The sequence below is a fragment of the Perissodus microlepis genome, chromosome 3 (assembly GCF_051167445.1).
Source record: "Perissodus microlepis isolate ML-2025 ecotype Zambia chromosome 3, ASM5116744v1, whole genome shotgun sequence".
NCBI lineage: Eukaryota > Metazoa > Chordata > Actinopteri > Cichliformes > Cichlidae > Perissodus > Perissodus microlepis.
The window spans coordinates 51532863-51555892 of NC_140463.1; the positions used below are offsets into that span (position 1 = coordinate 51532863).

The 23030-nt window shown below is 45.3% G+C and overlaps 22 non-coding genes across 22 annotated transcripts; all 22 read right to left on the reverse strand.

Annotated features, from left to right (window-relative positions):
* Positions 1-2903: 2903 nt before the first annotated feature.
* Positions 2904-2977, reverse strand: trnai-aau (transfer RNA isoleucine (anticodon AAU)). Its single transcript has one exon. It is a non-coding gene; the product is annotated as a tRNA-Ile (tRNA).
* A 493-nt stretch (positions 2978-3470) lies between these two features.
* Positions 3471-3544, reverse strand: trnai-aau (transfer RNA isoleucine (anticodon AAU)). The gene has a single exon. It is a non-coding gene; the product is annotated as a tRNA-Ile (tRNA).
* Positions 3545-4039: 495 nt separating this feature from the next.
* On the reverse strand, positions 4040-4113 carry trnai-aau (transfer RNA isoleucine (anticodon AAU)). The gene has a single exon. It is a non-coding gene; the product is annotated as a tRNA-Ile (tRNA).
* A 478-nt stretch (positions 4114-4591) lies between these two features.
* trnar-ucg (transfer RNA arginine (anticodon UCG)) lies at positions 4592-4664 on the reverse strand. The gene has a single exon. It is a non-coding gene; the product is annotated as a tRNA-Arg (tRNA).
* Positions 4665-5592: 928 nt separating this feature from the next.
* Positions 5593-5666, reverse strand: trnai-aau (transfer RNA isoleucine (anticodon AAU)). The gene has a single exon. It is a non-coding gene; the product is annotated as a tRNA-Ile (tRNA).
* A 495-nt stretch (positions 5667-6161) lies between these two features.
* On the reverse strand, positions 6162-6235 carry trnai-aau (transfer RNA isoleucine (anticodon AAU)). Its single transcript has one exon. It is a non-coding gene; the product is annotated as a tRNA-Ile (tRNA).
* A 467-nt stretch (positions 6236-6702) lies between these two features.
* On the reverse strand, positions 6703-6775 carry trnar-ucg (transfer RNA arginine (anticodon UCG)). Its single transcript has one exon. It is a non-coding gene; the product is annotated as a tRNA-Arg (tRNA).
* A 361-nt stretch (positions 6776-7136) lies between these two features.
* trnai-aau (transfer RNA isoleucine (anticodon AAU)) lies at positions 7137-7210 on the reverse strand. The gene has a single exon. It is a non-coding gene; the product is annotated as a tRNA-Ile (tRNA).
* Positions 7211-8112: 902 nt separating this feature from the next.
* trnai-aau (transfer RNA isoleucine (anticodon AAU)) lies at positions 8113-8186 on the reverse strand. The gene has a single exon. It is a non-coding gene; the product is annotated as a tRNA-Ile (tRNA).
* A 1482-nt stretch (positions 8187-9668) lies between these two features.
* Positions 9669-9742, reverse strand: trnai-aau (transfer RNA isoleucine (anticodon AAU)). The gene has a single exon. It is a non-coding gene; the product is annotated as a tRNA-Ile (tRNA).
* A 1468-nt stretch (positions 9743-11210) lies between these two features.
* trnai-aau (transfer RNA isoleucine (anticodon AAU)) lies at positions 11211-11284 on the reverse strand. The gene has a single exon. It is a non-coding gene; the product is annotated as a tRNA-Ile (tRNA).
* A 493-nt stretch (positions 11285-11777) lies between these two features.
* trnai-aau (transfer RNA isoleucine (anticodon AAU)) lies at positions 11778-11851 on the reverse strand. The gene has a single exon. It is a non-coding gene; the product is annotated as a tRNA-Ile (tRNA).
* A 494-nt stretch (positions 11852-12345) lies between these two features.
* On the reverse strand, positions 12346-12419 carry trnai-aau (transfer RNA isoleucine (anticodon AAU)). Its single transcript has one exon. It is a non-coding gene; the product is annotated as a tRNA-Ile (tRNA).
* Positions 12420-12897: 478 nt separating this feature from the next.
* On the reverse strand, positions 12898-12970 carry trnar-ucg (transfer RNA arginine (anticodon UCG)). Its single transcript has one exon. It is a non-coding gene; the product is annotated as a tRNA-Arg (tRNA).
* A 1481-nt stretch (positions 12971-14451) lies between these two features.
* Positions 14452-14524, reverse strand: trnar-ucg (transfer RNA arginine (anticodon UCG)). The gene has a single exon. It is a non-coding gene; the product is annotated as a tRNA-Arg (tRNA).
* A 1337-nt stretch (positions 14525-15861) lies between these two features.
* Positions 15862-15935, reverse strand: trnai-aau (transfer RNA isoleucine (anticodon AAU)). The gene has a single exon. It is a non-coding gene; the product is annotated as a tRNA-Ile (tRNA).
* Positions 15936-16837: 902 nt separating this feature from the next.
* trnai-aau (transfer RNA isoleucine (anticodon AAU)) lies at positions 16838-16911 on the reverse strand. The gene has a single exon. It is a non-coding gene; the product is annotated as a tRNA-Ile (tRNA).
* Positions 16912-17392: 481 nt separating this feature from the next.
* Positions 17393-17465, reverse strand: trnar-ucg (transfer RNA arginine (anticodon UCG)). Its single transcript has one exon. It is a non-coding gene; the product is annotated as a tRNA-Arg (tRNA).
* A 361-nt stretch (positions 17466-17826) lies between these two features.
* trnai-aau (transfer RNA isoleucine (anticodon AAU)) lies at positions 17827-17900 on the reverse strand. Its single transcript has one exon. It is a non-coding gene; the product is annotated as a tRNA-Ile (tRNA).
* A 2458-nt stretch (positions 17901-20358) lies between these two features.
* On the reverse strand, positions 20359-20432 carry trnai-aau (transfer RNA isoleucine (anticodon AAU)). Its single transcript has one exon. It is a non-coding gene; the product is annotated as a tRNA-Ile (tRNA).
* A 1046-nt stretch (positions 20433-21478) lies between these two features.
* Positions 21479-21551, reverse strand: trnar-ucg (transfer RNA arginine (anticodon UCG)). The gene has a single exon. It is a non-coding gene; the product is annotated as a tRNA-Arg (tRNA).
* A 1337-nt stretch (positions 21552-22888) lies between these two features.
* trnai-aau (transfer RNA isoleucine (anticodon AAU)) lies at positions 22889-22962 on the reverse strand. Its single transcript has one exon. It is a non-coding gene; the product is annotated as a tRNA-Ile (tRNA).
* Positions 22963-23030: the final 68 nt, after the last annotated feature.

A 23030-nucleotide genomic window follows, 5' to 3' on the forward strand; every position in this document is an offset into this window, starting at 1 on the left:
AGCTGCCACACCACTTCCACCCGCCCCCAGCACTGGCACACTAACACTCAGGGAGCATCAAGTGAGGTGTGTTCTAAGGTCAGTGAATCCCAGGAAGGCGGCAGGTCCTGATGGAATACATGGAAAGGTTCTCAGAGCATGTGCTGACGAACTGACCGGAGTCTTCACTAAAATCTTCAACCTTTCCTTGTCATCAAACACCGTCCCGCCCTGCCTCAAAACCTCCACCATCATCCCCATCGCCAAGAAGACAGCTGTGGCCAGCCCAAATGACTACAGGCCTGTTGCACTTACGCCTGTAGTGATGAAGTGCTTTGAGAGACTGGTCTGTCAGCACATCAGGGCCGGTCTGCCTCCCACTCTGGACCCCCACCAATTTGCCTACAGGACAAATCGATCCACCGAGGACGCTATCACCATAGCGCTCCACACTGCGCTGAGTCACCTGGATCACCGAGGAAGCTATGTGAGAATGCTCTTCCTGGACTTTAGCTCAGCATTCAATCATATCATCCCGGAGATCCTGGTCCAGAAACTGTCTCACCTGGGACTCTCCACCCCCATCTGCCTCTGGATCAAGGACTTCCTGACAAATAGACCACAGTCTGTCAGACTCGGCCCCCACCTGTCCAGCACCATCACACTCAGCACCGGGTCTCCACAAGGATGTGTTTTGAGTCCCCTCCTGTTTACGCTCTACACATCCGACTGCTCCCCTACCCATCTCTCAAACACCATCATAAAGTTCGCGGATGACACCACAGTGGTTGGACTCATCTCAAGGGGGGATGAGTCGGACTACAGAGATGAGGTCAACAGACTGACTGAGTGGTGTTCAGTTAACAACCTCCAACTGAACACCACGAAAACTAAAGAACTTATCTTGGACTTCAGGAAGGGCAGAGCAGACCCGGCCCCACTCTACATCCACGGGAACTGTGTGGAGAGGGTACACTCCATGAGGTTTCTGGGCGTGCACATCTCTGATGACCTCTCCTGGACTGCAAATACCACGGCGGTGGTTAAAAAGGCCCAGCAGCGTCTCCACTTTCTGAGAGTGCTCAGGAGGAACAACCTGGAGGAGAGGCTGCTGGTGACATTTTACAGAGCCACCATAGAGAGCATCCTAACGTACGGCATAACATCATGGTATGCAGGGTGCTCAGCTGCGGACAGGAAAGTACTGCAGAGGGTCATCAACACAGCCCAGAAGATCACTGGCTGCTCTCTGCCCAGCCTGGAGGTCACTGCAAACTCTCGGTACCTCAGCAGAGCTGGCAATATCATCAAGGACTACTCTCACCCCAGCAATCAACTGTTTGAACTATTACCGTCAGGCCGACGGTACAGGTCACATAAAACCAGGACAAACAGATTCAGGGATAGCTTCTTTCCCAGAGCTATCACCGCAGTAAATAAGCACAAAAACAATTGAACCTATTCCATACCGTCACTGTCATTATATTATGCTGCTACTCATACTGTCATTATATTAATGCTGCTATCCTATATATATTGTACATACTATTGTTTGAGTAATACGATTGTTTTTTGTTTTGTTTTTTTGTACTTTTTATATTTTACATTTGTATTTATTATTGAAACTTGCACCAAGGGAGTGGCACTCCAATTTCGTTGTACTCTGTACAATGACAATAAAGGCTATTCTATTCTATTCTAGAAAGCCTCAGATCAGCTGAAACACTCAGTTTATTTAAATCCAGGTTGAAGACTCACCTATTCTCAGCTGCATTTGAATAAAGCACCAAATCCACACTTTTAAGCTTAAATTTCAAAACTTACATTTAACTACTGATTTTATCTACTCTTCTGATTTTATCTGTTTTGATTTTATATACTGTTTTGTCTGTCTTTCTGTGGCACAATCTTTCCGTTTGGAGCTCTTGATTCGCCCATCTGACGTCCTGTCCTCTATCCTGAGGAAGCAGGGATCAGTGTGGCGGTCTGCAGTTTGTACAAAGATCACTTGGTTACTACTGAATCAAAACACCTGAAGTAAAAGCCCCAAATTAAGATGAATTTAACAGGTAAAGGACTTTACTCACCTAGATATTTACGCACAGCACGTGGTGTGGTAAAGGTCGGCCAAGATTTTGACCACATGTCAGAAACTGGATCAAAATTGGACTAAACTCACTTGAACTCGGACTTTGTCTGCACTTAGAACTATCACAAGACATTAAAACAAAACATCGGGCATTGATGACATCACAGGAATCTAACATTCTAATCTATGCAAACTGTCTCCAAGGCTACATAATATCAAATTAAATCATAGCAACGGAGTAAAAAGCAGGATCAGTCTTAGGGTGTATGTTACATGTTTGCCAGTTTGGATGAGTGAGTGCAGTACTTCATCGGCCTGTGTTGTAGCAACCCGTTGAACCTGCTGAGAAACTGTTCTTTGTCCACTCTGCTCAAAACTTCACATGCTCCATAAAAGTCGAGACCTAGAGACCTCTGCATGGTTATTAGCATTAGGTTATCAGTATCATCTGATATATATGACATTTACAGTACAGTACTCACACATGACATAGGAGAGAATAAATATGAACTTTTTGACATAAATTTGATCATATGAAATTGAATTTTTTTTTTAAATATGAAAAAATGTAACTTTTTCCTTCCGTCATACTTCAGAAATATAATATATTATGCCACAGCATTTCTCCCATGTATCACGCTCTTAAAAACGTAGTCCTACCTGCCACATGCACAGTGGATCCACCCACTAAGCCAGAGTATCATCTGCCAATGGAGGTCATAAAGCTTACGTGGCCCGATCTGTCACCTGGAAGTTGGCAGAGGTCTTTTTCTTGGATCCCACCAAACAAAAACCACAGTCTACCATGAGACAGTACCTTGGATGGCTGTTGGAATGGCCAGTATGGGGATTGAACCCATGACTTTGGCGTTATTAGCACCACGCTCTGACCAGTTGAGCTAACCGGCCCACAACTTGTGTCTAAACCGACCCCTTTTTTTGGTCTAATATACCAAAAAAGAGGGTGGAAGAACTGTTAAGAACACAAGAGAAATGTGTGTTTATAAGAAATTACCTCAACATATTGGGAAAAAAAAGTCTTCTGTTGACTTACAAAAAATGCTTTAAGAAGAAATTTGCCACAAAACAATACATGGTGTGTGTCTTCTACTGTTAGGGTCGATAGGTGAGGATATAAAGCAGCAGTTTTTGATGCAGTATGCTGTGTCAGACTTTGGAAATGAGTGATTTATCCAGAAAGTAGCTTGAAAAATGATTTGGAGATTGTAGCTAAGCATGTAATGTATTCATTAGCGTGTCATGTGTCAGTGAATTTTATGGTTTGCTGTCATTTGTAGTTGCGTACATCACTCACCTGGAAGTTGGCAGAGATTTTTTCTTGGATCCCACCAAATAAAACCCACAGTCTATCATGAGACAGTACCTTGGATGGCTGCTGTAATGGCCAGTATGGGGATTGAACCCATGACTTTGGCGTTATTAGCACCACGCTCTGACCAGCTGAGCTAACCGGCCCACAACTTGCGTCTAAACCGACCCCTTTTTTTGGTCTAATATACCAAAAAAGAGGGTGGAAGAACTGTTAAGAACACAAGAGAAATGTGTGTTTACAAGAAATTACCTCAACATAGTGGGGGAAAAAAAAGTCTTCTGTTGACTTACAAAAAATGCTTTAAGAAGAAATTTGCCACAAAACAATACATGGTGTGCGTCTTCTACTGTTAGGGTCGATAGGTGAGGATATAAAGCAACAGTTTTTGATGCAGTATGCTGTGTCAGACTTTGGAAATGAGTGATTTATCCAGAAAGTAGCTTGAAAAATGATTTGGAGATTGTAGCTAAGCATGTAATGTATTCATTAGCGTGTCATGTGTCAGTGAATTTTATGGTTTGCTGTCATTTGTAGTTGCGTACATCACTCACCTGGAAGTTGGCAGAGATTTTTTCTTGGATCCCACCAAATAAAACCCACAGTCTATCATGAGACAGTACCTTGGATGGCTGCTGGAATGGCCAGTATGGGGATTGAACCCATGACCTTAGCGTTATTAGCACTACGCTCTGACCAGCTGAGCTAACCGGCCTACAACATGTGTGTGAACCGATCCTTTTGTTGACTAATATACCAAAAAAGAGGGTGGAAGAACTGTTAAGAATACAAGAGAAATGTGTGTTTACAAGAAATTACTTCAAGCTGTACCAATGAAAGCCAACTCTTGGAAGCTCCTACTGATCAGAAGCCACCTATGCAGGTGGAGTTCCACCAACAGCCTGCTTCCAAGTCGTGATTTTTTCACCCGTGTCGCTTGAGGTCATGGCATGTTATTGACTTTCTATGGTTGCTTCTAAGCCAAGACTACTGGAGCCTGGCACTGATAAGGCCAAGTTCATGGCTTCAGTCCCCAACCTGGCCATTCGAGCCTCGTTTGAGAACTCGTAGAGTCTCTGTTGAAGGACATGAAATTGAAAACAGCGTAGCAATTTTGGATGACATAAAGGATCCGAGGTTGGCCTGCTGCGAACAAACTGGGAACGCATGCCTGCTCCTCAAGGACTCACAACCAACCACGAAGGGACTCGAACCCTCAATCTTCTGATCCGAAGTCAGACACCTTGTCCGTTAGGCCACGTGGTCTGGTAGAAGTTCACACTTTTCACGAACGTTCGTTGGAGTCTGTTTGAGCCAACTGCTGGTGTTGGGTTGGTCACGTGGCTGGTGGATATTGCTTGATTGTTGCTTGAAATAATTGATTGTTGCTTGAAATAAGTGCATGCCACAGCATTTCTCCCATGTATCACGCTCTTAAAAACGTAGTCCTACCTGCCACATGCACAGTGGATCCACCCACTAAGCCAGAGTATTATCTGCCAATGGAGGTCATAAAGCTTACGTGGCCCGATCTGTCACCTGGAAGTTGGCAGAGGTCTTTTTCTTGGATCCCACCAAACAAAAACCACAGTCTACCATGAGACAGTACCTTGGATGGCTGTTGGAATGGCCAGTATGGGGATTGAACCCATGACTTTGGCGTTATTAGCACCACGCTCTGACTAGCAGAGATAACCGGCCCACAACTTGTGTCTAAACCGACCCCTTTTTTTGGTCTAATATACCAAAAAAGAGGGTGGAAGAACTGTTAAGAACACAAGAGAAATGTGTGTTTACAAGAAATTACCTCAACATATTGGGAAAAAAAAGTCTTCTGTTGACTTACAAAAAATGCTTTAAGAAGAAATTTGCCACAAAACAATACATGGTGTGTGTCTTCTACTGTTAGGGTCGATAGGTGAGGATATAAAGCAGCAGTTTTTGATGCAGTATGCTGTGTCAGACTTTGGAAATGAGTGATTTATCCAGAAAGTAGCTTGAAAAATGATTTGGAGATTGTAGCTAAGCATGTAATGTATTCATTAGCGTGTCATGTGTCAGTGAATTTTATGGTTTGCTGTCATTTGTAGTTGCGTACATCACTCACCTAGAAGTTGGCAGAGATTTTTTCTTGGATCCCACCAAATAAAACCCACAGTCTATCATGAGACAGTACCTTGGATGGCTGCTGTAATGGCCAGTATGGGGATTGAACCCATGACTTTGGCGTTATTAGCACCACGCTCTGACCAGCTGAGCTAACCGGCCCACAACTTGCGTCTAAACCGACCCCTTTTTTTGGTCTAATATACCAAAAAAGAGGGTGGAAGAACTGTTAAGAACACAAGAGAAATGTGTGTTTACAAGAAATTACCTCAACATAGTGGGGGAAAAAAAAGTCTTCTGTTGACTTACAAAAAATGCTTTAAGAAGAAATTTGCCACAAAAACAATACATGGTGTGCTTCTTCTACTGTTAGGGTCGATAGGTGAGGATATAAAGCAGCAGTTTTTGATGCAGTATGCTGTGTCAGACTTTGGAAATGAGTGATTTATCCAGAAAGTAGCTTGAAAAGTGATTTGGAGATTGTAGCTAAGCATGTAATGTATTCATTAGCGTGTCATGTGTCAGTGAATTTTGTTGTTTGCTGTCATTTGTAGTTGCGTACATCACTCACCTGGAAGTTGGCAGAGATTTTTCTTGGATCCCACCAAATAAAACCCACAGTCTATCATGAGACAGTACCTTGGATGGCTGCTGGAATGGCCAGTATGGGGATTGAACCCGTGACCTTAGCGTTATTAGCACTACGCTCTGACCAGCTGAGCTAACCGGCCTACAACATGTGTGTGAACCGATCCTTTTGTTGACTAATATACCAAAAAAGAGGGTGGAAGAACTGTGAAGAATACAAGAGAAATGTGTGTTTACAAGAAATTACTTCAAGCTGTACCAATGAAAGCCAACTCTTGGAAGCTCCTACTGATCAGAAGCCACCTATGCAGGTGGAGTTCCACCAACAGCCTGCTTCCAAGTCGTGATTTTTTCACCCGTGTCGCTTGAGGTCATGGCATATTATTGACTTTCTATGGTTGCTTCTAAGCCAAGACTACTGGAGCCTGGCACTGATAAGGCCAAGTTCATGGCTTCAGTCCCCAACCTGGCCATTCGAGCCTCGTTTGAGAACTCGTAGAGTCTCTGTTGAAGGACATGAAATTGACAACAGCGTAGCAATTTTGGATGACATAAAGGATCCGAGGTTGGCCTGCTGCGAACGCATGCCTGCTCCTCAAGGACTCACAACCAACCACGAAGGGACTCGAACCCTCAATCTTCTGATCCGAAGTCAGACACCTTGTCCGTTAGGCCACGTGGTCTGGTAGAAGTTCCCACTTTTCACGAACGTTCGTTGGAGTCTGTTTGAGCCAACTGCTGGTGTTGGGTTGGTCACGTGGCTGGTGGATATTGCTTGATTGTTGCTTGAAATAATTGATTGTTGCTTGAAATAAGTGCATGCCACAGCATTTCTCCCATGTATCACGCTCTTAAAAACGTAGTCCTACCTGCCACATGCACAGTGGATCCACCCACTAAGCCAGAGTATCATCTGCCAATGGAGGTCATAAAGCTTACGTGGCCCGATCTGTCACCTGGAAGTTGGCAGAGGTCTTTTTCTTGGATCCCACCAAACAAAAACCACAGTCTACCATGAGACAGTACCTTGGATGGCTGTTGGAATGGCCAGTATGGGGATTGAACCTATGACTTTGGCGTTATTAGCACCACGCTCTGACCAGCTGAGCTAACCGGCCCACAACTTGTGTCTAAACCGACCCCTTTTTTTGGTCTAATATACCAAAAAAGAGGGTGGAAGAACTGTTAAGAACACAAGAGAAAGGTGGGTTTACAAGAAGTTACTTCAAGCTGTACCAATGAAAGCCAACTCTTGGAAGCTCCTACTGATCAGAAGCCACCTAAGCAGGTGGAGTTCCACCAACAGCCTGCTTCCAAGTCGTGATTTTTTCACCCGTGTCGCTTGAGGTCACGGCATGTTATTGACTTTCTATGGTTGCTTCTAAGCCAAGACTACTGGAGCCTGGCACTGATAAGGCCAAGTTCATGGCTTCAGTCCCCAACCTGGCCATTCGAGCCTCGTTTGAGAACTCGTAGAGTCTCTGTTGAAGGACATGAAATTGACAACAGCGTAGCAATTTTGGATGACATAAAGGCCCGGGGTTGGCCTGCTGCGTACGCATGCCTGCTCCTCAATGACTCACAACCAACCACGAAGGGACTCGAACACTCAACCTTCTGATCAGTAGTCAGACGCCTTGTCCGTTAGGCCATGTGGTCGGGCAGAAGCTCCCACTTTTCACGAACGTTTGTTGGAGTCTGTTTGAGCCAACTGCTGGTGTTGGGTTGGTCAGGTGGCTGGTGGATATTGCTTGATTGTTGCTTGAAATAATTGATTGTTGCTTGAAATAAGTGCATGCCACAGCATTTCTCCCATGTATCACGCTCTTAAAAAAGTAGTCCTACCTGCCACATGCACAGTGGATCCACCCACTAAGCCAGAGTATCATCTGCCAATGGAGGTCATAAAGCTTACGTGGCCCGATCTGTCACCTGGAAGTTGGCAGAGGTCTTTTTCTTGGATCCCACCAAACAAAAACCACAGTCTACCATGAGACAGTACCTTGGATGGCTGCTGGAATGGCCAGTATGGGGATTGAACCCCTGACTTTGGCGTTATTAGCACCACGCTCTGACCAGCTGAGCTAACCGGCCCACAACTTGTGTCTAAACCGACCCCTTTTTTTGGTCTAATATACCAAAAAAGAGGGTGGAAGAACTGTTAAGAACACAAGAGAAAGGTGTGTTTACAAGAAATTACTTCAAGCTGTACCAATGAAAGCCAGCTCTTGGAAGCTCCTACTGATCAGAAGCCACCTAAGCAGGTGGAGTTCCACCAAGAGCCTGCTTCCAAGTCGTGATTTTTTTCACCCGTGTCGCTTGAGGTCATGGCATGTTATTGACTTTCTATGGTTGGTTCTAAGCCAAGACTACTGGAGCCTGGCACTGATAAGGCCAAGTTCATGGCTTCAGTCCCCAACCTGGCCATTCGAGCCTCGTTTGAGAACTCGTAGAGTCTCTGTTGAAGGACATGAAATTGACAACAGCGTAGCAATTTTGGATGACATAAAGGATCCGAGGTTGGCCTGCTGCGAACAAACTGGGAACGCATGCCTGCTCCTCAAGGACTCACAACCAACCACGAAGGGACTCGAACCCTCAATCTTCTGATCTGAAGTCAGACACCTTGTCCGTTAGGCCACGTGGTCTGGTAGAAGTTCCCACTTTTCACGAACGTTCGTTGGAGTCTGTTTGAGCCAACTGCTGGTGTTGGGTTGGTCACGTGGCTGGTGGATATTGCTTGATTGTTGCTTGAAATAATTGATTGTTGCTTGAAATAAGTGCATGCCACAGCATTTCTCCCATGTATCACGCTCTTAAAAACGTAGTCCTACCTGCCACATGCACAGTGGATCCACCCACTAAGCCAGAGTATCATCTGCCAATGGAGGTCATAAAGCTTACGTGGCCCGATCTGTCACCTGGAAGTTGGCAGAGGTCTTTTTCTTGGATCCCACCAAACAAAAACCACAGTCTACCATGAGACAGTACCTTGGATGGCTGTTGGAACGGCCAGTATGGGGATTGAGCCCATGACTTTGGCGTTATTAGCACCACGCTCTGACCAGCTGAGATAACCGGCCCACAACTTGTGTCTAAACCGACCCCTTTTTTTGGTCTAATATACCAAAAAAGAGGGTGGAAGAACTGTTAAGAACACAAGAGAAATGTGTGTTTACAAGAAATTACCTCAACATATTGGGAAAAAAAAGTCTTCTGTTGACTTACAAAAAATGCTTTAAGAAGAAATTTGCCACAAAACAATACATGGTGTGTGTCTTCTACTGTTAGGGTCGATAGGTGAGGATATAAAGCAGCAGTTTTTGATGCAGTATGCTGTGTCAGACTTTGGAAATGAGTGATTTATCCAGAAAGTAGCTTGAAAAATGGTTTGGAGATTGTAGCTAAGCATGTAATGTATTCATTAGCGTGTCATGTGTCAGTGAATTTTATGGTTTGCTGTCATTTGTAGTTGCGTACATCACTCACCTGGAAGTTGGCAGAGATTTTTTCTTGGATCCCACCAAATAAAACCCACAGTCTATCATGAGACAGTACCTTGGATGGCTGCTGTAATGGCCAGTATGGGGATTGAACCCATGACTTTGGCGTTATTAGCACCACGCTCTGACCAGCTGAGCTAACCGGCCCACAACTTGCGTCTAAACCGACCCCTTTTTTTGGTCTAATATACCAAAAAAGAGGGTGGAAGAACTGTTAAGAACACAAGAGAAATGTGTGTTTACAAGAAATTACCTCAACATAGTGGGGGAAAAAAAAGTCTTCTGTTGACTTACAAAAAATGCTTTAAGAAGAAATTTGCCACAAAACAATACATGGTGTGCTTCTTCTACTGTTAGGGTCGATAGGTGAGGATATAAAGCAGCAGTTTTTGATGCAGTATGCTGTGTCAGACTTTGGAAATGAGTGATTTATCCAGAAAGTAGCTTGAAAAGTGATTTGGAGATTGTAGCTAAGCATGTAATGTATTCATTAGCGTGTCATGTGTCAGTGAATTTTGTTGTTTGCTGTCATTTGTAGTTGCGTACATCACTCACCTGGAAGTTGGCAGAGATTTTTCTTGGATCCCACTAAATAAAACCCACAGTCTATCATGAGACAGTACCTTGGATGGCTGCTGGAATGGCCAGTATGGGGATTGAACCCGTGACCTTAGCGTTATTAGCACTACGCTCTGACCAGCTGAGATAACCGGCCTACAACATGTGTGTGAACCGATCCTTTTGTTGACTAATATACCAAAAAAGAGGGTGGAAGAACTGTTAAGAATACAAGAGAAATGTGTGTTTACAAGAAATTACTTCAAGCTGTACCAATGAAAGCCAACTCTTGGAAGCTCCTACTGATCAGAAGCCACCTATGCAGGTGGAGTTCCACCAACAGCCTGCTTCCAAGTCGTGATTTTTTCACCCGTGTCGCTTGAGGTCATGGCATGTTATTGACTTTCTATGGTTGCTTCTAAGCCAAGACTACTGGAGCCTGGCACTGATAAGGCCAAGTTCATGGCTTCAGTCCCCAACCTGGCCATTCGAGCCTCGTTTGAGAACTCGTAGAGTCTCTGTTGAAGGACATGAAATTGACAACAGCGTAGCAATTTTGGATGACATAAAGGCCCGGGGTTGGCCTGCTGCGTACGCATGCCTGCTCCTCAATGACTCACAACCAACCACGAAGGGACTCGAGCACTCAATCTTCTGATCAGTAGTCAGACACCTTGTCCGTTAGGCCACGTGGTCTGGTAGAAGTTCCCACTTTTCACGAACGTTCGTTGGAGTCTGTTTGAGCCAACTGCTGGTGTTGGGTTGGTCACGTGGCTGGTGGATATTGCTTGATTGTTGCTTGAAATAATTGATTGTTGCTTGAAATAAGTGCATGCCACAGCATTTCTCCCATGTATCACGCTCTTAAAAACGTAGTCCTACCTGCCACATGCACAGTGGATCCACCCACTAAGCCAGAGTATCATCTGCCAATGGAGGTCATAAAGCTTACGTGGCCCGATCTGTCACCTGGAAGTTGGCAGAGGTCTTTTTCTTGGATCCCACCAAACAAAAACCACAGTCTACCATGAGACAGTACCTTGGATGGCTGTTGGAATGGCCAGTATGGGGATTGAACCCATGACTTTGGCGTTATTAGCACCACGCTCTGACCAGCTGAGCTAACCGGCCCACAACTTGTGTCTAAACCGACCCCTTTTTTTGGTCTAATATACCAAAAAAGAGGGTGGAAGAACTGTTAAGAACACAAGAGAAATGTGTGTTTACAAGAAATTACCTCAACATATTGAGAAAAAAAAGTCTTCTGTTGACTTACAAAAAATGCTTTAAGAAGAAATTTGCCACAAAACAATACATGGTGTGTGTCTTCTACTGTTAGGGTCGATAGGTGAGGATATAAAGCAGCAGTTTTTGATGCAGTATGCTGTGTCAGACTTTGGAAATGAGTGATTTATCCAGAAAGTAGCTTGAAAAATGATTTGGAGATTGTAGCTAAGCATGTAATGTATTCATTAGCGTGTCATGTGTCAGTGAATTTTATGGTTTGCTGTCATTTGTAGTTGCGTACATCACTCACCTGGAAGTTGGCAGAGATTTTTTCTTGGATCCCACCAAATAAAACCCACAGTCTATCATGAGACAGTACCTTGGATGGCTGCTGTAATGGCCAGTATGGGGATTGAACCCATGACTTTGGCGTTATTAGCACCACACTCTGACCAGCTGAGCTAACCGGCCCACAACTTGCGTCTAAACCGACCCCTTTTTTTGGTCTAATATACCAAAAAAGAGGGTGGAAGAACTGTTAAGAACACAAGAGAAATGTGTGTTTACAAGAAATTACCTCAACATAGTGGGGGAAAAAAAAGTCTTCTGTTGACTCACAAAAAATGCTTTAAGAAGAAATTTGCCACAAAACAATACATGGTGTGCTTCTTCTACTGTTAGGGTCGATAGGTGAGGATATAAAGCAGCAGTTTTTGATGCAGTATGCTGTGTCAGACTTTGGAAATGAGTGATTTATCCAGAAAGTAGCTTGAAAAGTGATTTGGAGATTGTAGCTAAGCATGTAATGTATTCATTAGCGTGTCATGTGTCAGTGAATTTTGTTGTTTGCTGTCATTTGTAGTTGCGTACATCACTCACCTGGAAGTTGGCAGAGATTTTTCTTGGATCCCACCAAATAAAACCCACAGTCTATCATGAGACAGTACCTTGGATGGCTGCTGGAATGGCCAGTATGGGGATTGAACCCGTGACCTTAGCGTTATTAGCACTACGCTCTGACCAGCTGAGCTAACCGGCCTACAACATGTGTGTGAACCGATCCTTTTGTTGACTAATATACCAAAAAAGAGGGTGGAAGAACTGTGAAGAATACAAGAGAAATGTGTGTTTACAAGAAATTACTTCAAGCTGTACCAATGAAAGCCAACTCTTAGAAGCTCCTACTGATCAGAAGCCACCTATGCAGGTGGAGTTCCACCAACAGCCTGCTTCCAAGTCGTGATTTTTTCACCCGTGTCGCTTGAGGTCATGGCATATTATTGACTTTCTATGGTTGCTTCTAAGCCAAGACTACTGGAGCCTGGCACTGATAAGGCCAAGTTCATGGCTTCAGTCCCCAACCTGGCCATTCGAGCCTCGTTTGAGAACTCGTAGAGTCTCTGTTGAAGGACATGAAATTGACAACAGCGTAGCAATTTTGGATGACATAAAGGATCCGAGGTTAGCCTGCTGCGAACAAACTGGGAACGCATGCCTGCTCCTCAAGGACTCACAACCAACCACGAAGGGACTCGAACCCTCAATCTTCTGATCCGAAGTCAGACACCTTGTCCGTTAGGCCACGTGGTCTGGTAGAAGTTCCCACTTTTCACGAACGTTCGTTGGAGTCTGTTTGAGCCAACTGCTGGTGTTGGGTTGGTCACGTGGCTGGTGGATATTGCTTGATTGTTGCTTGAAATAATTGATTGTTGCTTGAAATAAGTGCATGCCACAGCATTTCTCCCATGTATCACGCTCTTAAAAACGTAGTCCTACCTGCCACATGCACAGTGGATCCACCCACTAAGCCAGAGTATCATCTGCCAATGGAGGTCATAAAGCTTACGTGGCCCGATCTGTCACCTGGAAGTTGGCAGAGGTCTTTTTCTTGGATCCCACCAAACAAAAACCACAGTCTACCATGAGACAGTACCTTGGATGGCTGTTGGAACGGCCAGTATGGGGATTGAGCCCATGACTTTGGCGTTATTAGCACCACGCTCTGACCAGCTGAGATAACCGGCCCACAACTTGTGTCTAAACCGACCCCTTTTTTTGGTCTAATATACCAAAAAAGAGGGTGGAAGAACTGTTAAGAACACAAGAGAAATGTGTGTTTACAAGAAATTACCTCAACATAGTGGGGGAAAAAAAAGTCTTCTGTTGACTTACAAAAAATGCTTTAAGAAGAAATTTGCCACAAAACAATACATGGTGTGCTTCTTCTACTGTTAGGGTCGATAGGTGAGGATATAAAGCAGCAGTTTTTGATGCAGTATGCTGTGTCAGACTTTGGAAATGAGTGATTTATCCAGAAAGTAGCTTGAAAAGTGATTTGGAGATTGTAGCTAAGCATGTAATGTATTCATTAGCGTGTCATGTGTCAGTGAATTTTGTTGTTTGCTGTCATTTGTAGTTGCGTACATCACTCACCTGGAAGTTGGCAGAGATTTTTCTTGGATCCCACTAAATAAAACCCACAGTCTATCATGAGACAGTACCTTGGATGGCTGCTGGAATGGCCAGTATGGGGATTGAACCCGTGACCTTAGCGTTATTAGCACTACGCTCTGACCAGCTGAGATAACCGGCCTACAACATGTGTGTGAACCGATCCTTTTGTTGACTAATATACCAAAAAAGAGGGTGGAAGAACTGTTAAGAATACAAGAGAAATGTGTGTTTACAAGAAATTACTTCAAGCTGTACCAATGAAAGCCAACTCTTGGAAGCTCCTACTGATCAGAAGCCACCTATGCAGGTGGAGTTCCACCAACAGCCTGCTTCCAAGTCGTGATTTTTTCACCCGTGTCGCTTGAGGTCATGGCATGTTATTGACTTTCTATGGTTGCTTCTAAGCCAAGACTACTGGAGCCTGGCACTGATAAGGCCAAGTTCATGGCTTCAGTCCCCAACCTGGCCATTCGAGCCTCGTTTGAGAACTCGTAGAGTCTCTGTTGAAGGACATGAAATTGACAACAGCGTAGCAATTTTGGATGACATAAAGGATCCGAGGTTAGCCTGCTGCGAACAAACTGGGAACGCATGCCTGCTCCTCAAGGACTCACAACCAACCACGAAGGGACTCGAACCCTCAATCTTCTGATCCGAAGTCAGACACCTTGTCCGTTAGGCCACGTGGTCTGGTAGAAGTTCCCACTTTTCACGAACGTTCGTTGGAGTCTGTTTGAGCCAACTGCTGGTGTTGGGTTGGTCACGTGGCTGGTGGATATTGCTTGATTGTTGCTTGAAATAATTGATTGTTGCTTGAAATAAGTGCATGCCACAGCATTTCTCCCATGTATCACGCTCTTAAAAACGTAGTCCTACCTGCCACATGCACAGTGGATCCACCCACTAAGCCAGAGTATCATCTGCCAATGGAGGTCATAAAGCTTACGTGGCCCGATCTGTCACCTGGAAGTTGGCAGAGGTCTTTTTCTTGGATCCCACCAAACAAAAACCACAGTCTACCATGAGACAGTACCTTGGATGGCTGTTGGAATGGCCAGTATGGGGATTGAACCCATGACTTTGGCGTTATTAGAACCATGCTCTGACCAGCTGAGCTAACCGGCCCACAACTTGTGTTTAAACCGACCCCTTTTTTTGGTCTAATATACCAAAAAAGAGGGTGGAAGAACTGTTAAGAATACAAGAGAAATGTGTGTTTACAACAAAGTACTTCAAGCTGTACCAATGAAAGCCAACTCTTGGAAGTTCCTACTGATCAGAAGCCACCTATGCAGGTGGAGTTCCACCAACAGCCTGCTTCCAAGTCGTGATTTTTTCACCCGTGTCGCTTGAGGTCATGGCATGTTATTGACTTTCTATGGTTGCTTCTAAGCCAAGACTACTGGAGCCTGGCACTGATAAGGCCAAGTTCATGGCTTCAGTCCCCAACCTGGCCATTCGAGCCTCGTTTGAGAACTCGTAGAGTCTCTGTTGAAGGACATGAAATTGACAACAGCGCAGCAATTTTGGATGACATAAAGGCCCGGGGTTGGCCTGCTGCGTACGCATGCCTGCTCCTCAGTGACTCACAACCAACCACGAAGGGACTCGAACACTCAACCTTCTGATCAGTAGTCAGACGCCTTGTCCGTTAGGCCATGTGGTCGGGCAGAAGCTCCCACTTTTCACGAACGTTCGTTGGAGTCTGTTTGAGCCAACTGCTGGTGTTGGGTTGGTCACGTGGCTGGTGGATATTGCTTGATTGTTGCTTGAAATAATTGATTGTTGCTTGAAATAAGTGCATGCCACAGCATTTCTCCCATGTATCACGCTCTTAAAAACGTAGTCCTACCTGCCACATGCACAGTGGATCCACCCACTAAGCCAGAGTATCATCTGCCAATGGAGGTCATAAAGCTTACGTGGCCCGATCTGTCACCTGGAAGTTGGCAGAGGTCTTTTTCTTGGATCCCACCAAACAAAAACCACAGTCTACCATGAGACAGTACCTTGGATGGCTGCTGGAATGGCCAGTATGGGGATTGAACCCATGACTTTGGCATTATTAGCACCACGCTCTGACCAGCTGAGCTAACCGGCCCACAACTTGTGTCTAAACCGACCCCTTTTTTTGGTCTAATATACCAAAAAAGAGGGTGGAAGAACTGTTAAGAACACAAGAGAAAGGTGTGTTTACAAGAAGTTACTTCAAGCTGTACCAATGAAAGCCAACTCTTGGAAGTTCCTACTGATCAGAAGCCACCTATGCAGGTGGAGTTCCACCAACAGCCTGCTTCCAAGTCGTGATTTTTTCACCCGTGTCGCTTGAGGTCATGGCATGTTATTGACTTTCTATGGTTGCTTCTAAGCCAAGACTACTGGAGCCTGGCACTGATAAGGCCAAGTTCATGGCTTCAGTCCCCAACCTGGCCATTCGAGCCTCGTTTGAGAACTCGTAGAGTCTCTGTTGAAGGACATGAAATTGACAACAGCGTAGCAATTTTGGATGACATAAAGGCCCGGGGTTGGCCTGCTGCGTACGCATGCCTGCTCCTCAGTGACTCACAACCAACCACGAAGGGACTCGAACACTCAACCTTCTGATCAGTAGTCAGACGCCTTGTCCGTTAGGCCATGTGGTCGGGCAGAAGCTCCCACTTTTCACGAACGTTCGTTGGAGTCTGTTTGAGCCAACTGCTGGTGTTGGGTTGGTCACGTGGCTGGTGGATATTGCTTGATTGTTGCTTGAAATAATTGATTGTTGCTTGAAATAAGTGCATGCCACAGCATTTCTCCCATGTATCACGCTCTTAAAAACGTAGTCCTACCTGCCACATGCACAGTGGATCCACCCACTAAGCCAGAGTATCATCTGCCAATGGAGGTCATAAAGCTTACGTGGCCCGATCTGTCACCTGGAAGTTGGCAGAGGTCTTTTTCTTGGATCCCACCAAACAAAAACCACAGTCTACCATGAGACAGTACCTTGGATGGCTGCTGGAATGGCCAGTATGGGGATTGAACCCATGACTTTGGCATTATTAGCACCACGCTCTGACCAGCTGAGCTAACCGGCCCACAACTTGTGTCTAAACCGACCCCTTTTTTTGGTCTAATATACCAAAAAAGAGGGTGGAAGAACTGTTAAGAACACAAGAGAAAGGTGTGTTTACAAGAAGTTACTTCAAGCTGTACCAATGAAAGCCAACTCTTGGAAGCTCCTACTGATCAGAAGCCACCTAAGCAGGTGGAGTTCCACCAACAGCCTGCTTCCAAGTCGTGATTTTTTTCACCCGTGTCGCTTGAGGTCATGGCATGTTATTGACTTTCTATGGTTGCTTCTAAGCCAAGACTACTGGAGCCTGGCACTGATAAGGCCAAGTTCATGGCTTCAGTCCCCAACCTGGCCATTCGAGCCTCGTTTGAGAACTCGTAGAGTCTCTGTTGAAGGACATGAAATTGACAACAGCGTAGCAATTTTGGATGACATAAAGGATCCGAGGTTGGCCTGCTGCGAACAAACTGGGAAGGCATGCCTGCTCCTCAAGGACTCACAACCAACCACGAAGGGACTCGAACCCTCAATCTTCTGATCCGAAGTCAGACACCTTGTCCGTTAGGCCACGTGGTCTGGTAGAAGTTCCCACTTTTCACGAACGTTCGTTGGAGTCTGTTTGAGCCAACTGCTGGTGTTGGGTTGGTCACGTGGCTGGTGGATATTGCTTGATTGTTGCTTGAAATAATTGATTGTTGCTTGAAATAAGTGCATGCCACAGCATTTCTCCCATGTATCACGCTCTTAAAAACGTAGTCCTACCTGCCACATGCACAGTGGATCCACCCACTAAGCCAGAGTATCATCTGCCAATGGAGGTCATAAAGCTTACGTGGCCCGATCTGTCACCTGGAAGTTGGCAGAGGTCTTTTTCTTGGATCCCACCAAACAAAAACCACAGTCTACCATGAGACAGTACCTTGGATGGCTGTTGGAATGGCCAGTATGGGGATTGAACCCATGACTTTGGCGTTATTAGAACCACGCTCTGACCAGCTGAGCTAACCGGCCCACAACTTGTGTTTAATCCGACCCCTTTTTTTGGTCTAATATACCAAAAAAGAGGGTGGAAGAACTGTTAAGAATACAAGAGAAATGTGTGTTTACAACAAAGTACTTCAAGCTGTACCAATGAAAGCCAACTCTTGGAAGTTCCTACTGATCAGAAGCCACCTATGCAGGTGGAGTTCCACCAACAGCCTGCTTCCAAGTCGTGATTTTTTCACCCGTGTCGCTTGAGGTCATGGCATGTTATTGACTTTCTATGGTTGCTTCTAAGCCAAGACTACTGGAGCCTGGCACTGATAAGGCCAAGTTCATGGCTTCAGTCCCCAACCTGGCCATTCGAGCCTCGTTTGAGAACTCGTAGAGTCTCTGTTGAAGGACATGAAATTGACAACAGCGTAGCAATTTTGGATGACATAAAGGCCCGGGGTTGGCCTGCTGCGTACGCATGCCTGCTCCTCAATGACTCACAACCAACCACGAAGGGACTCGAACACTCAACCTTCTGATCAGTAGTCAGACGCCTTGTCCGTTAGGCCATGTGGTCGGGCAGAAGCTCCCACTTTTCACGAACGTTCGTTGGAGTCTGTTTGAGCCAACTGCTGGTGTTGGGTTGGTCACGTGGCTGGTGGATATTGCTTGATTGTTGCTTGAAATAATTGATTGTTGCTTGAAATAAGTGCATGCCACAGCATTTCTCCCATGTATCACGCTCTTAAAAACGTAGTCCTACCTGCCACATGCACAGTGGATCCACCCACTAAGCCAGAGTATCATCTGCCAATGGAGGTCATAAAGCTTACGTGGCCCGATCTGTCACCTGGAAGTTGGCAGAGGTCTTTTTCTTGGATCCCACCAAACAAAAACCACAGTCTACCATGAGACAGTACCTTGGATGGCTGCTGGAATGGCCAGTATGGGGATTGAACCCCTGACTTTGGCGTTATTAGCACCACGCTCTGACCAGCTGAGCTAACCGGCCCACAACTTGTGTCTAAACCGACCCCTTTTTTTGGTCTAATATACCAAAAAAGAGGGTGGAAGAACTGTTAAGAACACAAGAGAAAGGTGTGTTTACAAGAAGTTACTTCAAGCTGTACCAATGAAAGCCAGCTCTTGGAAGCTCCTACTGATCAGAAGCCACCTAAGCAGGTGGAGTTCCACCAACAGCCTGCTTCCAAGTCGTGATTTTTTTCACCCGTGTCGCTTGAGGTCATGGCATGTTATTGACTTTCTATAGTTGGTTCTAAGCCAAGACTACTGGAGCCTGGCACTGATAAGGCCAAGTTCATGGCTTCAGTCCCCAACCTGGCCATTCGAGCCTCGTTTGAGAACTCGTAGAGTCTCTGTTGAAGGACATGAAATTGACAACAGCGTAGCAATTTTGGATGACATAAAGGATCCGAGGTTGGCCTGCTGCGAACAAACTGGGAACGCATGCCTGCTCCTCAAGGACTCACAACCAACCACGAAGGGACTCGAACCCTCAATCTTCTGATCTGAAGTCAGACACCTTGTCCGTTAGGCCACGTGGTCTGGTAGAAGTTCCCACTTTTCACGAACGTTCGTTGGAGTCTGTTTGAGCCAACTGCTGGTGTTGGGTTGGTCACGTGGCTGGTGGATATTGCTTGATTGTTGCTTGAAATAATTGATTGTTGCTTGAAATAAGTGCATGCCACAGCATTTCTCCCATGTATCACGCTCTTAAAAACGTAGTCCTACCTGCCACATGCACAGTGGATCCACCCACTAAGCCAGAGTATCATCTGCCAATGGAGGTCATAAAGCTTACGTGGCCCGATCTGTCACCTGGAAGTTGGCAGAGGTCTTTTTCTTGGATCCCACCAAACAAAAACCACAGTCTACCATGAGACAGTACCTTGGATGGCTGTTGGAACGGCCAGTATGGGGATTGAGCCCATGACTTTGGCGTTATTAGCACCACGCTCTGACCAGCTGAGATAACCGGCCCACAACTTGTGTCTAAACCGACCCCTTTTTTTGGTCTAATATACCAAAAAAGAGGGTGGAAGAACTGTTAAGAACACAAGAGAAATGTGTGTTTACAAGAAATTACCTCAACATATTGGGAAAAAAAAGTCTTCTGTTGACTTACAAAAAATGCTTTAAGAAGAAATTTGCCACAAAACAATACATGGTGTGTGTCTTCTACTGTTAGGGTCGATAGGTGAGGATATAAAGCAGCAGTTTTTGATGCAGTATGCTGTGTCAGACTTTGGAAATGAGTGATTTATCCAGAAAGTAGCTTGAAAAATGATTTGGAGATTGTAGCTAAGCATGTAATGTATTCATTAGCGTGTCATGTGTCAGTGAATTTTATGGTTTGCTGTCATTTGTAGTTGCGTACATCACTCACCTGGAAGTTGGCAGAGATTTTTTCTTGGATCCCACCAAATAAAACCCACAGTCTATCATGAGACAGTACCTTGGATGGCTGCTGTAATGGCCAGTATGGGGATTGAACCCATGACTTTGGCGTTATTAGCACCACGCTCTGACCAGCTGAGCTAACCGGCCCACAACTTGCGTCTAAACCGACCCCTTTTTTTGGTCTAATATACCAAAAAAGAGGGTGGAAGAACTGTTAAGAACACAAGAGAAATGTGTGTTTACAAGAAATTACCTCAACATAGTGGGGGAAAAAAAAGTCTTCTGTTGACTTACAAAAAATGCTTTAAGAAGAAATTTGCCACAAAACAATACATGGTGTGCTTCTTCTACTGTTAGGGTCGATAGGTGAGGATATAAAGCAGCAGTTTTTGATGCAGTATGCTGTGTCAGACTTTGGAAATGAGTGATTTATCCAGAAAGTAGCTTGAAAAGTGATTTGGAGATTGTAGCTAAGCATGTAATGTATTCATTAGCGTGTCATGTGTCAGTGAATTTTGTTGTTTGCTGTCATTTGTAGTTGCGTACATCACTCACCTGGAAGTTGGCAGAGATTTTTCTTGGATCCCACTAAATAAAACCCACAGTCTATCATGAGACAGTACCTTGGATGGCTGCTGGAATGGCCAGTATGGGGATTGAACCCGTGACCTTAGCGTTATTAGCACTACGCTCTGACCAGCTGAGATAACCGGCCTACAACATGTGTGTGAACCGATCCTTTTGTTGACTAATATACCAAAAAAGAGGGTGGAAGAACTGTTAAGAATACAAGAGAAATGTGTGTTTACAAGAAATTACTTCAAGCTGTACCAATGAAAGCCAACTCTTGGAAGCTCCTACTGATCAGAAGCCACCTATGCAGGTGGAGTTCCACCAACAGCCTGCTTCCAAGTCGTGATTTTTTCACCCGTGTCGCTTGAGGTCATGGCATGTTATTGACTTTCTATGGTTGCTTCTAAGCCAAGACTACTGGAGCCTGGCACTGATAAGGCCAAGTTCATGGCTTCAGTCCCCAACCTGGCCATTCGAGCCTCGTTTGAGAACTCGTAGAGTCTCTGTTGAAGGACATGAAATTGACAACAGCGTAGCAATTTTGGATGACATAAAGGATCCGAGGTTAGCTTGCTGCGAACAAACTGGGAACGCATGCCTGCTCCTCAAGGACTCACAACCAACCACGAAGGGACTCGAACCCTCAATCTTCTGATCCGAAGTCAGACACCTTGTCCGTTAGGCCACGTGGTCTGGTAGAAGTTCCCACTTTTCACGAACGTTCGTTGGAGTCTGTTTGAGCCAACTGCTGGTGTTGGGTTGGTCACGTGGCTGGTGGATATTGCTTGATTGTTGCTTGAAATAATTGATTGTTGCTTGAAATAAGTGCATGCCACAGCATTTCTCCCATGTATCACGCTCTTAAAAACGTAGTCCTACCTGCCACATGCACAGTGGATCCACCCACTAAGCCAGAGTATCATCTGCCAATGGAGGTCATAAAGCTTACGTGGCCCGATCTGTCACCTGGAAGTTGGCAGAGGTCTTTTTCTTGGATCCCACCAAACAAAAACCACAGTCTACCATGAGACAGTACCTTGGATGGCTGTTGGAATGGCCAGTATGGGGATTGAACCCATGACTTTGGCGTTATTAGAACCATGCTCTGACCAGCTGAGCTAACCGGCCCACAACTTGTGTTTAAACCGACCCCTTTTTTTGGTCTAATATACCAAAAAAGAGGGTGGAAGAACTGTTAAGAATACAAGAGAAATGTGTGTTTACAACAAAGTACTTCAAGCTGTACCAATGAAAGCCAACTCTTGGAAGTTCCTACTGATCAGAAGCCACCTATGCAGGTGGAGTTCCACCAACAGCCTGCTTCCAAGTCGTGATTTTTTCACCCGTGTCGCTTGAGGTCATGGCATGTTATTGACTTTCTCTGGTTGCTTCTAAGCCAAGACTACTGGAGCCTGGCACTGATAAGGCCAAGTTCATGGCTTCAGTCCCCAACCTGGCCATTCGAGCCTCGTTTGAGAACTCGTAGAGTCTCTGTTGAAGGACATGAAATTGACAACAGCGTAGCAATTTTGGATGACATAAAGGCCCGGGGTTGGCCTGCTGCGTACGCATGCCTGCTCCTCAGTGACTCACAACCAACCACGAAGGGACTCGAACACTCAACCTTCTGATCAGTAGTCAGACGCCTTGTCCGTTAGGCCATGTGGTCGGGCAGAAGCTCCCACTTTTCACGAACGTTCGTTGGAGTCTGTTTGAGCCAACTGCTGGTGTTGGGTTGGTCACGTGGCTGGTGGATATTGCTTGATTGTTGCTTGAAATAATTGATTGTTGCTTGAAATAAGTGCATGCCACAGCATTTCTCCCATGTATCACGCTCTTAAAAACGTAGTCCTACCTGCCACATGCACAGTGGATCCACCCACTAAGCCAGAGTATCATCTGCCAATGGAGGTCATAAAGCTTACGTGGCCCGATCTGTCACCTGGAAGTTGGCAGAGGTCTTTTTCTTGGATCCCACCAAACAAAAACCACAGTCTACCATGAGACAGTACCTTGGATGGCTGCTGGAATGGCCAGTATGGGGATTGAACCCATGACTTTGGCGTTATTAGTACCACGCTCTGACCAGCTGAGCTAACCGGCCCACAACTTGTGTCTAAACCGACCCCTTTTTTTGGTCTAATATACCAAAAAAGAGGGTGGAAGAACTGT